We start from the raw sequence: 15,301 nt of genomic DNA, 5'->3' as shown, positions 1-15,301 counted from the left end.
TCAAGTCAACAAATCTGTCTGTCATTTTAATAACATGTTAAATTATGTGACTCGATGCAAATTAATAACTTTTCTGCACAAATTATGATAACAGATGTACATGTGACTTATAAACTATATCTCTCTTTAGTAGTTCTTTGACAATGTTATAAATACAAGCAGCAAGGAGGGTCGAGAGGCAGTCGGAATGTCACTTTGGTAAAGTGTGTTTGTGTGTTATTTTTTGAGGTGGATAAACAATGCAAAGAACATGTAACGGAAGTACTACTTTGTGTTGTGTCATGGTCTTTGGTGGACAGTAGAATTATATTACATATTTGTTGGTTTCGCTCGTTCTTTATCATCAAAAGCACATAAAAAACACGGGACCTCATGTTTTTAACCCTAGACAACCAGATGTATAGCCAGCATCAGCATCGAGAGACAGCAGCGATCCAGCAAGTAGCAGCGATTACCACAACACAATGCATTTTAATGGCGCCAACCTAACATCAAGTGCTAACAAGCTCCGTAAATGGGAGTGAAATAGTGCGATTATAGCAATTAGCAATATCTACGACCAGGCGACCATTACACTGTGCAGACCTTACTGGAGCTCCATCCCGAATGAACTCCCGACACACGACGCCCCGGGTCGCTCCGAGACGGTACGACAGTGCACTTATCGATAAGCGCTGCTGCTGCCACTCACGGGCAAAAAACCCAGCAACTTAGTGACGCCAAAAAACTGAATAAGAAAGAGGCGACAGAACTATAAAAACAAGATGACAAGCAATAAACAGCACCAAAAAACAGTTATCCGAATGGGGCGCAGTAGTTGTGATATATGTGTACAGACGTACAAATAATTACGATTTCAGAAAAAAATTGATGATTTATTCATGAGAAAGAGCTTCGCAAAACAAGCAAAGAGGACATCAACAGTGCTCTGGTCGAACCTCGGTCCTTAAGCGCTTGCAGCTATTCTGCTTGGCACTGACTGACAGAGTTGCTGGCTGCTCTCCTGAGGGATATCAGCCTGGAATCTCATTGACTGGAGTCAGAACTTGCTTCCGTGATGAGTCCCGCTGGAATACCAACTGGACTCTCACCCGCCATATGGCCTGACAAACACGAGTTACGTTTTGCGCTCCATTTTTTTATCGCAGCGGGACCCCTTCGGTTGTAATCCGCGGCACCTTTGCAGTAAAGCGATACGTCGACGCGATTCTACGCCAAGTCTCATTGTCCCTCATTGCAAGCGATCCTTGGCTTGTATTTCAGCAAGAAAATGCCTGGCCGCACACGGCGACAGCTGCCACTGCTTGTCTTCGTGCTTGCCAAACCCTACCTTGGCCATCAAGGTCCCCGCACCTCTCTCCAGTTGAGAACATTTCGAGCTCTATGGGCAGGGCCCTCCAACCAGCTCGGGATTTTGAAGTCTAACGCGCCAATTGGACAGCATTCGGCACGATATCCATCAGGAGGGCATCTAACACCTCTGTCAACGAATGCCAAGCCGAATAACTGCTTGCATAGGGGCCACTGTTGGACCAACGCGTTATTGACTCGATCAACTTGTGAAGTTCGTTCTCTAGAATAAATGATCCAAATTTTCTGTAATTGTAGTCATTTGTTTGTCGGTAGATGTAGATCACAATTACCAATAACCGTCCCATTCAGATAATTCCATCGTCGTCCGAGTTGTTTTTTTGTCTTAGGATGTATGTTCACTCTTCCTTATGGATACCTCTGATCCTGCCTTACGGGTTTCCTACAGTGCAGCTCACGACCACGAACACCGGATATTCTTCCTCTTCTTCTGAAACGAAAACGAATACATTGGGTGTTAAGGCAGAGAAGGACAACCTGTGCTTGCAGTGAGAAACAGATTTGCAGAGTGTTTTGCTAAATATGATCCCTATACGTTGACTAAAGGAAGTAATACACTCCTGGAAATGGAAAAAAGAACACATTGACACCGGTGTGTCAGACCCACCATACTTGCTCCGGACACTGCGAGAGGGCTGTACAAGCAATGATCACACGCACGGCACAGCGGACACACCAGGAACCGCGGTGTTGGCCGTCGAATGGCGTTAGCTGCGCAGCATTTGTGCACCGCTGCCGTCAGTGTCAGCCAGTTTGCCGTGGCATACGGAGCTCCATCGCAGTCTTTAACACTGGTAGCATGCCGCGACAGCGTGGAAGTGAACCGTATGTGCAGTTGACGGACTTTGAGCGAGGGCGTATAGTGGACATGCGGGAGGCCGGGTGGACGTACCGCCGAATTGCTCAACACGTGGGGCGTGAGGTCTCCACAGTACATCGATGTTGTCGCCAGTGGTCGGCGGAAGGTGCACGTGCCCGTCGACCTGGGACCGGACCGCAGCGACGCACGGATGCACGCCAAGACCGTAGGATCCTACGCAGTGCCGTAGGGGACCGCACCGCCACTTCCCAGCAAATTAGGGACACTGTTGCTCCTGGGGTATCGGCGAGGACCATTCGCAACCGTCTCCATGAAGCTGGGCTACGGTCCCGCACACCGTTAGGCCGTCTTCCGCTCACGCCCCAACATCGTGCAGCCCGCCTCCAGTGGTGTCGCGACAGGCGTAAATGGAGGGACGAATGGAGACGTGTCGTCTTCAGCGATGAGAGTCGCTTCTGCCTTGGTGCCAATGATGGTCGTATGCGTGTTTGGCGCCGTGCAGGTGAGCGCCACAATCAGGACTGCATACGACCGAGGCACACAGGGCCAACACCCGGCATCATGGTGTGGGGAGCGATCTCCTACACTGGCCGTACACCAATGGTGATCGTCGAGGGGACACTGAATAGTGCACGGTACATCCAAACCGTCATCTAAACCATCGTTCTACCATTCCTAGACCGGCAAGGGAACTTGCTGTTCCAACAGGACAATGCACGTCCGCATGTATCCCGTGCCACCCAACGTGCTCTAGAAGGTGTAAGTCAACTATGCTGGCCAGCAAGATCTCCGGATCTGTCCCCCATTGAGCATGTTTGGGACTGGATGAAGCGTCGTCTCACGCGGTCTGCACGTCCAGCACGAACGCTGGTCCAACTGAGGCGCCAGGTGGAAATGGCATGACAAGCCGTTCCACAGGACTACATCCAGCATCTGTACGATCGTCTCCATGGGAGAATAGCAGCCTGCATTGCTGCGAAAGGTGGATATACACTGTACTAGTGCCGACATTGTGCATGCTCTGTTGCCTGTGTCTATGTGCCTGTGGTTCTGTCAGTGTGATCATGTGATGTATCTGACCCCAGGAATGTGTCAATAAAGTTTCCCCTTCCTGGGACAATGAATTCACGGTGTTCTTATTTCAATTTCCAGGAGTGTATAAAACAAAATGTTTACGAAACATTCTGCTCTTCTTTGTATTCCAAAGTCTTCCGAAATCTTCCAGAATTTGTTTCTAACATGTTTTGTTTCAGTTACCTGTTTGAATGGTACTGAGATGAAGTATTTCAACTTTCTGGTTTCATTTGAATCTCTCACTGACAGGCTGAGAAACCTGACGGCAGAACCTCGAGGTGGCAGCTCTGCTGAGAGGCCTGCCACACTAAGACAGGTGGCAGGCGCAGCGGCTCCACTGAGTCCCAGGTGCTGCTTCCTGAGTCTCTGCCAGCAGACATGCGATGGCATCCCAGTGAGGCGAGGCCCTAAGGCTCTGAGGGAAGGTCATGTAGCATGCTCGGATAGGTCAGTCGATGATTTCTTCAGTGGAACAGATTGGAAGAGCGTTTGTCCGCGAAAGGCAGAGGTCCAAGTATCGAGTCCCAGTTGAGCAATCTTGCAGGGAGTTTCGACAGTAATAATAATTACCAGCAGCTACATAAGAAAAGATTTCTCCCATTATTAAGGGTATGTTTGTCATGGCGTATTATCCCATCACTAATTTTCACCTTAAAACCACTTTTTACGATGTGACTGCATTCATCAAACATGAAGCACTCACTTGCTGTGGATAGGCAGAGGTTTTGTCCTGCTCCGCCGGAAGTGCCATTGTAGAAATCTAATGCAAAAACCAGGAGCCTGAAACAGCAAATTTGCGTAAATGGTGAATTTCTGCAGTTAGTGATGGTTGCCTTCATTGTGTACACTTTATTCTTTTCACTGCTCAAAAGAATTGTGCGTATCGGTTTTCACGACGCTGTGCAATAGTTGTCTGTTTCCTCATAGAGGCTTTACTTTGGAAGTAGTGTGGTGGTATACTGTTGCCTTCTACATCACATTGTTATTGTCGTTCGACTTTTCAAATATACTTCCTAAATTATGAGCAGTCATGGAAAAGTTTGTATTTAAAATTAATAGAAAAAGTCCTGGAATATGACAGAGAGCATACCAAAAACGTGAACATTTGACATCACATTTGAAAGAAATAAAGTTGGGGAAGTTGATTTGGTAACATTTATTGACGCACATTACGTTTTTAACAGACATGTTGGGAGGAAAAATTTTGTGGAAAATGTGGTGTCACCGCCAGACACCACACTTGCTAGGTGGTAGCTTTAAATCGACCGCGGTCCATTAGTACATGTCGGACCCGCGTGTCGCCACTGTCAGTAATTGCAGACCGAGCGCCACCACACGGCAGGTCTAGAGATACGTACTAGGACTCGTCCCCAGTTGTAAGGACTACTTTGCTAGCGACTACACTGACGAAGCCTTTCTCTCATTTGTCGAGAGACAGTTAGAATAGCCTTCAGCTAAGTCCATGGCTACGACCTAGCAAGGCGCCATTAACCATATCTAGAGAGAGTCTCAACTGTATCATCAAGAATGCTGTATACAAATGATGGATTAAAGTTAAGTATTCCAGCAGCTACGTACTTTTCTTTATAGCATTCATTACGTATCCTGTTTCAGACCTAAGCAAGCCTGCGTGAGTTGACGCGTGCATTTCGGCCTCCTTCTCTAAAAACAGTGTCGGCACGTCTGCCGACATTTCAGAAAACAACCGGGATAGGTCAAGAAACAAATAGTCGAAGATGTATTGGAAGACAAAAAAATGGCAAAATTACCAAACACTGAAGAGGACACCACAAAAATCAGGCTGAGTGCAGTGACAAGACCTTCTGAGACATTGAAGATGATAATGGTGATGATGGTGATGAGGATGATGACGACGATTTTGCACACCACCGTATTTCAAAGATTATTTAATTGATAATGGTTTTTGGCTATACTTCTACTTAATATACCAGGCGATCAAAAAGTCAGTATAAATTTGAAAACTGAATAAATCACGGAATAATGTAAATAGGAAGGTACAAATTAAGACACATGCTTGGAATGACATGGAGTTTTATTAGAACAAACAAAAAAAAAAATACAAAAATTAAAAAAAATGTCCGACAGATGGCGCTTCATCTCATCAGAATAGCAATAATTAGCATAACAAAGTAAGACAAAGCAAAAATGACATTCTTTACAGGAAATGCTCAATATGTCCACCATCATTCCTCAACAATAGCTGTAGTCGAGGAATAATGTTGTGAACAGCACTGTAAAGCATGTCCGGAGTTATGGTGAGTCATTGGCGTCGGATGTTGTCTTTCAGCACCCCTAGAGATGTCAGTCGATCACGATACACTTGCGACTTCAGGTAAACCCAAAGCCAATAATCACACGGACTGAGGTCTGGGGACCTGGGAGGCCAAGCATGACGAAAGTGGCGGCTGAGCACACGATCATCACGAAACGACGCGCGCAAGACATCTTTTACGCGTCTAGCAACACTTTGTTTTTTTCTGGTTCTAGTAAAACTCCATGTCATTCCAAGCATGTGCGTCAATTTTTACCTCTCTATCTACATTATTCCGTGGTTTATTAAGTTCTCAAATTGATACTGACTTTTTGATCACCCGGTAATTTCAGTTACCTATTATTGAAGTGTGGCAGAGTAATAATGTAACAGGTAGATTATTAAGCATAGCACTGAGAAGGGTTTCACGATTGGAACGCTTTTGAATGTCAAAAATCTTCAAATGTGTGTGAAATCTTATGGGACTTAACTCGTAAGGTCATCAGTCCCCAAGCTTACACACTACCTAACCTGAACTATCCTAAGGACAAACACACACACCCATGCCCGAGGGAGGACTCGAACTTTCACCGGGACCAGCCACACAGTTTTGAATGCCAATAAAATATTTAACTCCTAAGGTCATCAGTCCCCAAGCTTACACACTACCTAACCTGAACTATCCTAAGGACAAACACATACACCCATGCCCGAGGGAGGACTCGAACTTTCACCGGGACCAGCCACACAGTTTTGAATGCCAATAAAATATTTATTCATAGATAGATCACTATGTTGCAACTTGGATCAGTTTGTTTCCTTTGAAAAAAAAAATAGAAAGTGAAACACGTCGTACCCCTCCCCCACACCTTACATGTAAGAGAAGATACACGACGAAAGAATAGTTGTCAGAGTTTAGCTGATACTCGCCCATTAGTCACTCCCTCTACATCTAGCAAGGGATCATTGTCAACTTTCTCCGAGTAAAATCATAAACGTAATTTTGTTTGAGTAATTAACTACGGAAAGGAAATATCCACGGCTCCGAATAACGAACTTCCGTGACTGTTTCGAGGCAGCCCAGGGCCTGCAGGCCAGACGTAAACTTTGAGACGGGACAAAGCTTTTGGGGTTTTAAGCTGCACCGTCCGCACTCGCCGCAGTCAGAAGTGTGCTTACGACGGCGTGGGTGCGCAGTGGGCACGGCAGAGCCGCGTGGAACACATGGCGCGGGGGCCCTCGACCGGCAACAAGGGAAATTCGCCGTCCACTGGCCGCCGGAGACGCTCCGGAAGGTCTGCCCTCGTTAGGCGCTTGGAGGGCCCTCCTGGCTGCAGCTGCAGCGCCCGCCGGACAGATTGGGCGGCCCTCTCCTCCAGCTCCCCCCCTCCCCCCCCCCCAACCTACCGTCCGCTCGTCCACTTGTCACCGACGGCCAAGCTCCACCAGCCAGCACTCCGCGCCGTCTTACCGTCGCCCGTGTTGTCGCTCGTCGTGCGAGGATTTAATAATGGGCCAAAAACACAGACCGCCGGTACTACACGATTCATGACGAACAGGATTTCACACAAACTGGTTTGCGCACGCTCAAAGTGTTCCTCCTGCATTTTAATGGCGACAGCAGCGATTGAAAAGTTTAAGATTTCCCCACAGAAATTACACGTCGTCCATTCAAAATGTTCCGAGACTCATTATTTTCCCCAGGGGTATTAGCGACATCAGCGTGGTAACTACGGAGCAACCCTGAACTAACAACTCTAAACAAGACATGATCATTCAACCAGTCAGCTGTGAGCATTTAGTGTGGACGTGTGGCCATACTGCGTCAACGTTTTTCGTTCACAAATCCCAGTGGAGCAACATCTCCATATCAGGTGTCCAAGACATTCTACGGAATGTTTTAAAGAAGAGAGAAGTCAGTCCAAAGTTCGTCCCGCATACTTTCACTCCCGGACGTACACAACGAGGCGTGGACGCCTGACCTAACTAGGCTGAAATGAAAATACGAACAGTTCTTCTCTGGAAAATATCATCACTGGCGACGAGACTTGGTGTGATCAGTATGAATCTGCGACAGAACGACAAGTGCAGACATTCACATGAAGGTTCAACCATTTGATGACGTAACTCACATTCAAGCCAATGTGACGTTGAACGACTTCCTAAAGGAAAATTTTTATGAAGTTTCACATGCTTGTATGAATGCTCTGTGAGTTGTAATGAAGTAGGTGGGAAGGGGGGGGGGGACTAATCTAGCGCGCCTGAAGCAAGAAAACAACCACCCTAAAGTTTCTCTATTTGTTATTAATCCAATCCCGAAACTTTTTGCGACGGGGTAAACAGAGCGTAAGCAGAGAGTTAATATTAGAGCGAGTAGGAGGAATATTTTATTTCAGATGTACCAAAAGTGCCGAGAAAACATTTTTGTCGCTAATAATAGAGGGAGTTTCACGCACGACGCAAGCCCCACCTTGAGCGTTGCAACAGTACGTAAGCAGGTTGCGATCGCTACATAGGCCGCTGCCCGTTACTTGGAGTTTGGCACACGGCTTTTCTCGAACTGAGCGAAGTAGGAAAACAAAAAGATACTTTGGAGAAATAAGCAGTAGCTGTGCGAATATGAAAAGTTCATATGGCAAGTACCTATTAAGCAAGGAATGGAAGGCTGAAACGTGGAAGGAATTTGTAGAAGAGCTACACAAAGAAAACAGAAACAATATCGTGCAAAGGAAAGAGAAAGTATATAAAGGTGAGGTAGTAGACATGATACTGCGAGGAGAAATTGGCAAAGCACTGGTAGAAGTCGAAACAAGGCAAAAGGAGAAGACAAAATTCCCTCAGAATTATTAGGACTCTTGAAACACGTACTATGACGCAACTGTCACACGTGGAATACAAGATATATGAGGCATAGGAAATACACTGCGACCTCAAGATGAATGTAATAACTCTACCTCCAAACAAGGCAGATGGTCACAGATACGAACATCACAAAAACATGACTTCAACACGCTAGGCTTGGAAAATATTGACACGAATTACTTACAAATGAATGGAAAGACTGGTAGATGCCGACCTCGAGAGAGATCGCTTTGGATTCCAGAGAAATGTAGCAGATCGTGGAGCACTGCTGATTGGAATAAACTCCCAAGGTAGTGTTGACAAAATACATGGGCAACTAGACAGCTGTTTTAAAAGTCGAAGGGTATTAAAACTCAGAACGGAATGGTAAACCTTCGTAGCCTACTCGAAACTTAGAAAATCCCCACAATGAGAAAACAGTGAATAAAACCAAAAAGAAATTTGTAAAATGATTTTGAGGTTCAGGAAGAAAAAGTAAAGACTTTGAAGTCCTTAGAAGTCTGTTAGAGACGTCAAACGATGCGGAATGGAATGGATATGGTCTCTAAAATAATTTACTAGATCATTATTATCAAAAGTGAAACAAGGCTAATGAAATGTTTTCCAGGTTAACCACGCGATGCTGATGAAGTTATATAAGGAAAAGAGACACTAAAAGTAGTAAATCGTCTTGGGCAACAAAACTATTGATGAGTGCCGATGTTAAAGAATATACACTAAGTGATGAAAAGTATCCGGACACCTGGCTGAAATGACTTACAAGTTCGTGGTGGCCTTCATCGGTAATGCTGAAATTGGCCCACCCTTAGCCTTGATGACAGCTTTCACTCTCGCAGGCATACGTTCAATCAGGTGCTGGAAGGTTTCTTGGGGAATGGCACCCTCTTCTTCACAGAGTGCTGCACTGAGGAGAGGTATCGCTGTCGGTCGATGAGGCCTGACACGAAGTCGGCGTTCCAAAACATCCCAAAGGTGTTTTATAGGATTAAAGTCAGGATTGTGTGCAGGACAGTCTATTATATGAATGTTATTTCGTGTAACCACTCCGCCACAGGCCGTGGATTATGAACAGGTGCTCGATCGTGTTGAAAGATACAATAGCCATCCCCGAATTGTTCTTCAACAGTGGGAAGCAAGAAGGTGCTTAAAACATCAATGTAGGTCTGCGCTGTGATAGTGCCACGCAAAACAACAAGGGATGCAAGCATGAAAAACACGACCGCACCATAACACCACGGCCTCTTAATTTTACTGTTGGCACTACACATGCTGGCAGATGAGGTTCACCGTGCATTCGTCGTACCCACACCCTGCCATCGGATCGCCACAATGTGTACCGTGATTCGTCACTCCAAACAACGTTTTTCCACTGTTAAATCATCCAATGTTTACGCTCCTTACACCAAGGGAGGCGTCGTATGGCATTTACCGGCATGATGTTGGCCCTTTGAGCCTCCGCTCGACTATGAAATCCAAGTTTTCTCACCTCCCGCCTAACTGTCATAGTACTTGCAGTGAATCCTGATGCAATTTGGAATTCCTGTGAGATGGTTTGGGTAGATGTCTCTCTATTACACATTAGGACCGTCTTCAACTGTCGGCGGTCTCTGTCAGTCAACAGACGAGGTCGGCTTGTACGCTTTTCTGCTGTACTTCGCTATCACATCGCAAACAGTGGATCTAGAGACGTTTAGCAGTGTGGAAATCTCGCGTGCTGACGTATGACACAAGTGACTCCCAATCACCTGACCACGTTCGAAGTCCGTTGAGTTCCGCGGAGCGCCCCATTCTGCTCTCTCACGATGTCAAATGACTCATCAGGTCGCTGATATGGAGCACCTGGCAGTAGGTGGCAGCACAATGCATTTAGTGTGAAAAACGTATGTTTTTGGGGGTGTCAGGATACTTCTGATCACATAGTGTATAATATACTGGACACAAAAGAAAAGCGCTCGTGAAAAAGTGAATTTCGTTGACACAGAATGTAGCTGTAAGTGTTGGTAAGTATTTTATGAATATGTCTGCAGTGCCATCTTGTACGGAAGTGAAACGTGAACGTTAAAAAGGACAGACAAGAAGAGAGTTGATACTCTTGAACTATTCAAGGACAGATCTGTTGAATGCACAGCTAATGAGCAGATACTGAATCGAATTGGGGGGAAAAGAAATTTATGGCACAACTTAGCTAAAGTAAGAAGTCTGTTTAAAGGAAACATCAGGGAGTCGTCGGTTTAGTAAACAATGGAGGTGTTGGGGCTAAACGAGGTAGAGGGAGAGAAATGCGTGCATTTTCAGGAAGCAGGTTCAAAGGAGTGTAGATTGCAGTAGTTATATAGATATGGATGGGCCTGCAGATGAGAGATTATTGTGGACAGCTGCATCGACTGTGTATTCGACTGTCTTATAGGATCAGTACAAGAACTGGTGGAATTCTTGGAATGTGTACTATTGAGCTTTAATGAAGAAATTAGGAACGCGGTGGTATGCTAGCACATTTAATTCCCCTGACGTAACATTCGAGAAAATGAAGGAAGGTCGAACTGGACGTACTTGACCACCAGCTTCGTATGTGGCTACATGAGAAGCTCTACCTTTGAGGCCCATTTCCTGTCTAAGGAAGATCTTGCAGCACATGGTATGCGTCTAGCAAAAATGCTCCAGTGCCTATCCGAATGTTGTTATGAACAGGATGCATCAGCGCAGGTACAACTGAAACAGTGAATGTAGTGGATGTCACATGGAGAAATTATATATATTAACGACGAGGGCCGGTGTGCTGCCCAGCCTGGATGTGGTTTTTAGGTGGTTTCCCACATCCATCTAGGTGAATACCGGGCTGGTCCCCACGTTCCGCCTCAGTTACATGGCTCGGAGATATATGAACACATTCACACTGTTCCATGGATTCCACTAGATGCAGACAGTTGGGTTACACTAATTCCTTCCTGAGGGGTATGGGGTGGCGACAGGGAGGGCATCTGGCCACCCCTTAAAATTAACATTCCACATCCAATTAACCAGCAGAGCCTGCAAGTGGGAGTTAATGCTTGGAAAGAGGGACAGATTTTGTAGTTGTCTTGGAAAAACAATAAAAGACGGAGAGGTAAAACCGTGAGTTGTTTTGAATTTTCGCCCATTTCTGGATACATATGTCCCTCTATGTATCTTTATATGGTAAGCACTCTCCAGCCCGCCTTGCTAGCCGCGCGGTCTAACGCGCCGCTTCCCGAACAGGAAGGCATGCAGGTCCACGGCAAGAATCCACCCAGCGGCTTAGTGTCGAGGTCTGGTGTGCCGGCCAACCTGTGGATGGTTTCTAAGGCGGTTTTCCATCTACCTCGGCGAATGCGAGCTGGTTCCCCTTATTTCATCTCAGTTACACTGCGTCGGTGACTTCTGCGCAAACACCATTTCCACGTATGCTTACACCGTAATTATTCTACCATGCAGACATTTGGGGTTACACTCGTCAGGTGTGAGACGTTCCTGAGGGGGGGGGGGGGGGGGAATCACTGGGGACCGAACCACTCAATAACCCTGAGCCTCTGTGTCGTTTCTATGTCCCCGGTTTAATACTTATATACAAGCACCCTCTAAAGCCTCTAGCATAACAGAAATTGTGAAACACCTTTTCCACAACGATCAGTCACGTATCTTGGATCACATTTCTCTAGATCAAAAACAAAATATTATTCTACATGTGCAGATGATTCAAAGATAAAGCACTTCTGTGTACTTTCCGAGTTGTTATCGACCTGACCACTCATTTCTAATGTGTGATGGATTTTTCTTCTCTTCTCTTCCAGGTGAATGAAGGGGGTATGTGTATTGTCAGAGCTGTAACCTGATTACAGATACATTCAACTAAAGCCTTGAAAGTGAATTTTCCACCACGACTGCCTGAAGAATCGGTCTCAAATGTAGGATGAGTTTTGTGCCTTGTGTGTTGAACATGCCAGATCTGTAATGATCTAAAGTTGCTTCTTGTAGTGAGCGTGTCTAGATTTTAGTGTACTGAGTACGATACCAGCAGCGGTATCGAAACTCTGGACGTCGGTAACGGTCACAAAAGCAGTCAGAGGTATACCTGAACTATGTTCTGCTTAGATTAGGTACACGTGGGCGGACAGGTGAGAGACCTCTTCCCCTGACGCCCCGTTCCTGGTTTCAGACACTATTATCTTCTAACTATTTGATGAAGTTTCACACATGTTTTATCACTGAAATCATTTTCGAAGTCTCTTTCCAGTGCCAAAGTTTTAATTAGAGCAAACAACCTCAGTGTTGTAATTCGCCATGGTTCAAATGGCTCTGAGCACTATGGTACTTAACATCTTAGGTCATCAGTCCCCCAGAACTTAGAACTACTTAAACCTAACTAACCTAAGGACATCACACACATCCATGCCCGAGGCAGGATTCGAACCTGCGACCGTAGCGGTCGCGTGGTTCCAGACTGAAGCGCCAAGAACAGCTCGGCCACACCGGCCGGCATAGTTCGACATCAACACCATCTGAAGCATCCGAGCACCCCTATGTACTGCGGAATTGACCACCAGATTTCACGAGAGGTGGACCGTCCAGTACAAAAGGTGCCTGGGAGAACGTGATTAGGGTGCGATCTCCTTATTGTGCTCAAGAAAAAGACGAATGCGGAAGGATATCAAAACATTTTACGGCATTGTGTATTGCGTACAGTAGAGGCACAATTCGGAAGTGATGATGTAGCCACATGACTATGTATCCTTCCATAAAGCGCCGTCTTTGAGGCGCTGTATTGTGGGAATTAATATTCCTGAACCACACAAGCCTGGCCAGAATCCCAACGTTAAGTACACGGAACATACTTGGGAAAAGTCAACATGTCGACTTACAGAGATCAAGTTGTCCTAAAGTGTGACAGTGGATACGCCCCATATTAATATCCAACAGCAGCTGTCCGCATACTTTTGATCAGAAAATGTATAAACGTTAAAAACTTCTTCTATTCCGTAAGGACACCGTAATCGATATCCTTGCCAGTGAACTACGTAGCAGAAGGCACCTGCTGGCAAACCTTATCATCTACAACTTTCTACGATCTCCGTTGTTTGTGCCGGCGGACAGGGCATTGTCGTGTCACGATGACAATGCAAGTCAGTGGCGAGCGCGCAAGAGCAGTACTGGGGCAGGCTCAGCCGAGTGAACAGGTTGCGACAGAGTTGTCAGCCGGAATACGCGAAGTTAGTTATAAAGTGCTTAACGCTGCTTTGACGAAAATAATTAACTGGAGTAGGATTGCTGAAACGTAGTGTTTTTTTGTTAACTTTTTTTTTTAAATTGTCAGTATAATGAAAATGAACGAGTGTGATGTAACTAGGCTTTTTCTACAGTGTTCGTTGAAACCGAAAACACTGACAAAAAAGCAGAGAGAGACACAGACAGAGAGAGACAGAGAGAGAGAGTGAGAGGTGGGAGAGAGAAACAACGCACCATAAGGTGTTATCGGAATTGGTCGGTAATTGGCAGATGTGATGTACGTGACAATGATTATGATATCCTAATAATTTGCTACTTAATCCAGGTATGAGGTCTATGTCTAAGCAGTTTACTGGGCCACTTTTGGTGTTTCGTTATAGGGGTTGTTGTCCTAGTTATTCGGTTGCTTCCTTGGTTTTGTAAGGCATATACACATTAAAGTCTCTTCTGTTATACATCTGTTGTGTATAACCTCTCTTCAAGTGTGGGTGTGTTGGCACATTGCTTATTTCTATTCATTACTTCATGTGAGTTCCACATACAATGCACTACGGTAACCATCGTTCTGATTATAGCTCTCTGTTTAGTTCTGTGTGTAACATACTGTGGTATCCGCCAACTCAGCCACCGGCCGACAGCGGCGGACGTCAAGAAGCGCAAAGCGCGGCCAGCCTTCCGGCTGCAAAGAGGACACACGCGGGCCGGGCATATAGATTCGCCGACCGGGTGCGTAGTCCATTTCGAGATGACCACTAGAGGGCAGGTGTCGCAGGATGGAAGCGAGTCTCCACTCGGCCTCTGGTGCCACCACACGCCGCATTCCTGGACTTCCAGAACGGTATATAGGCCACTGCACCAGAATCGTACAGCTAGTCCTACGCCTTCCTTCGCTCGTACTTGTGACTAGTGACCACACGTACGAACCCTGTGGAACTTAAGGTACTGTCTCGACTATCTCATATGTGAAGTGCCCAGGACTTGTGCAATTTCTATGGATTGTGAAGTGCTATTGTGAATCAGTATCGTTGTGAATAAATCATTTGAATATTTTGGATGTTGTTGTGTTATTCTGATGTAAAACATACCTTGTACATATACCATCCTACTGGCTTGACAGCGTAGCGCTATGAGGACTGTTACTAGTGCTAGCTACTGCTGCTACTACTAACAATAATAATAACGAAAAAAGCATGACAAATTCAAACGAATGCGAAATGTCCAAGATTAGCGACGTCAATGCGAGATTCTTATAATACTTGCCACGTCGAAACTTTATATCGAAACCTGACAGAAAATCCAAAGAGATTCTGGTCGTATGTAAAGTATGCTAGCGCCAGGACACAGTCAATGCCTTCTCTACGCGATAGCAATAGAAATACTATCGACGACACTGCTGCGAAAGAAGAGTTACTAAACACAGCCTTTCGAAATTCCTTCACCAAAGAAGACGAAGTAAAATTTCCTGAATTCGAATCAAGAACAGCTGCCAAAATGACTAACTTAGAAGCAGATATCCTCGGAGTAGTGAAGCAACGTAAATCACTTAATAAAAGCAAACAATGGAAGAAGCACGGGAGCAAATCATTGAGCTAAAGAAACAATCAGCTAAAATTGGTCTTCACATCTCCTCTGAAAAAACTAAGATACTGACAAACATCAAGCAC

This window comes from Schistocerca cancellata, chromosome 6, assembly GCF_023864275.1.
Source record: "Schistocerca cancellata isolate TAMUIC-IGC-003103 chromosome 6, iqSchCanc2.1, whole genome shotgun sequence".
Taxonomy (NCBI): Eukaryota; Metazoa; Arthropoda; class Insecta; order Orthoptera; family Acrididae; genus Schistocerca; species Schistocerca cancellata.
This window is presented reverse-complemented; position numbering follows the sequence as displayed.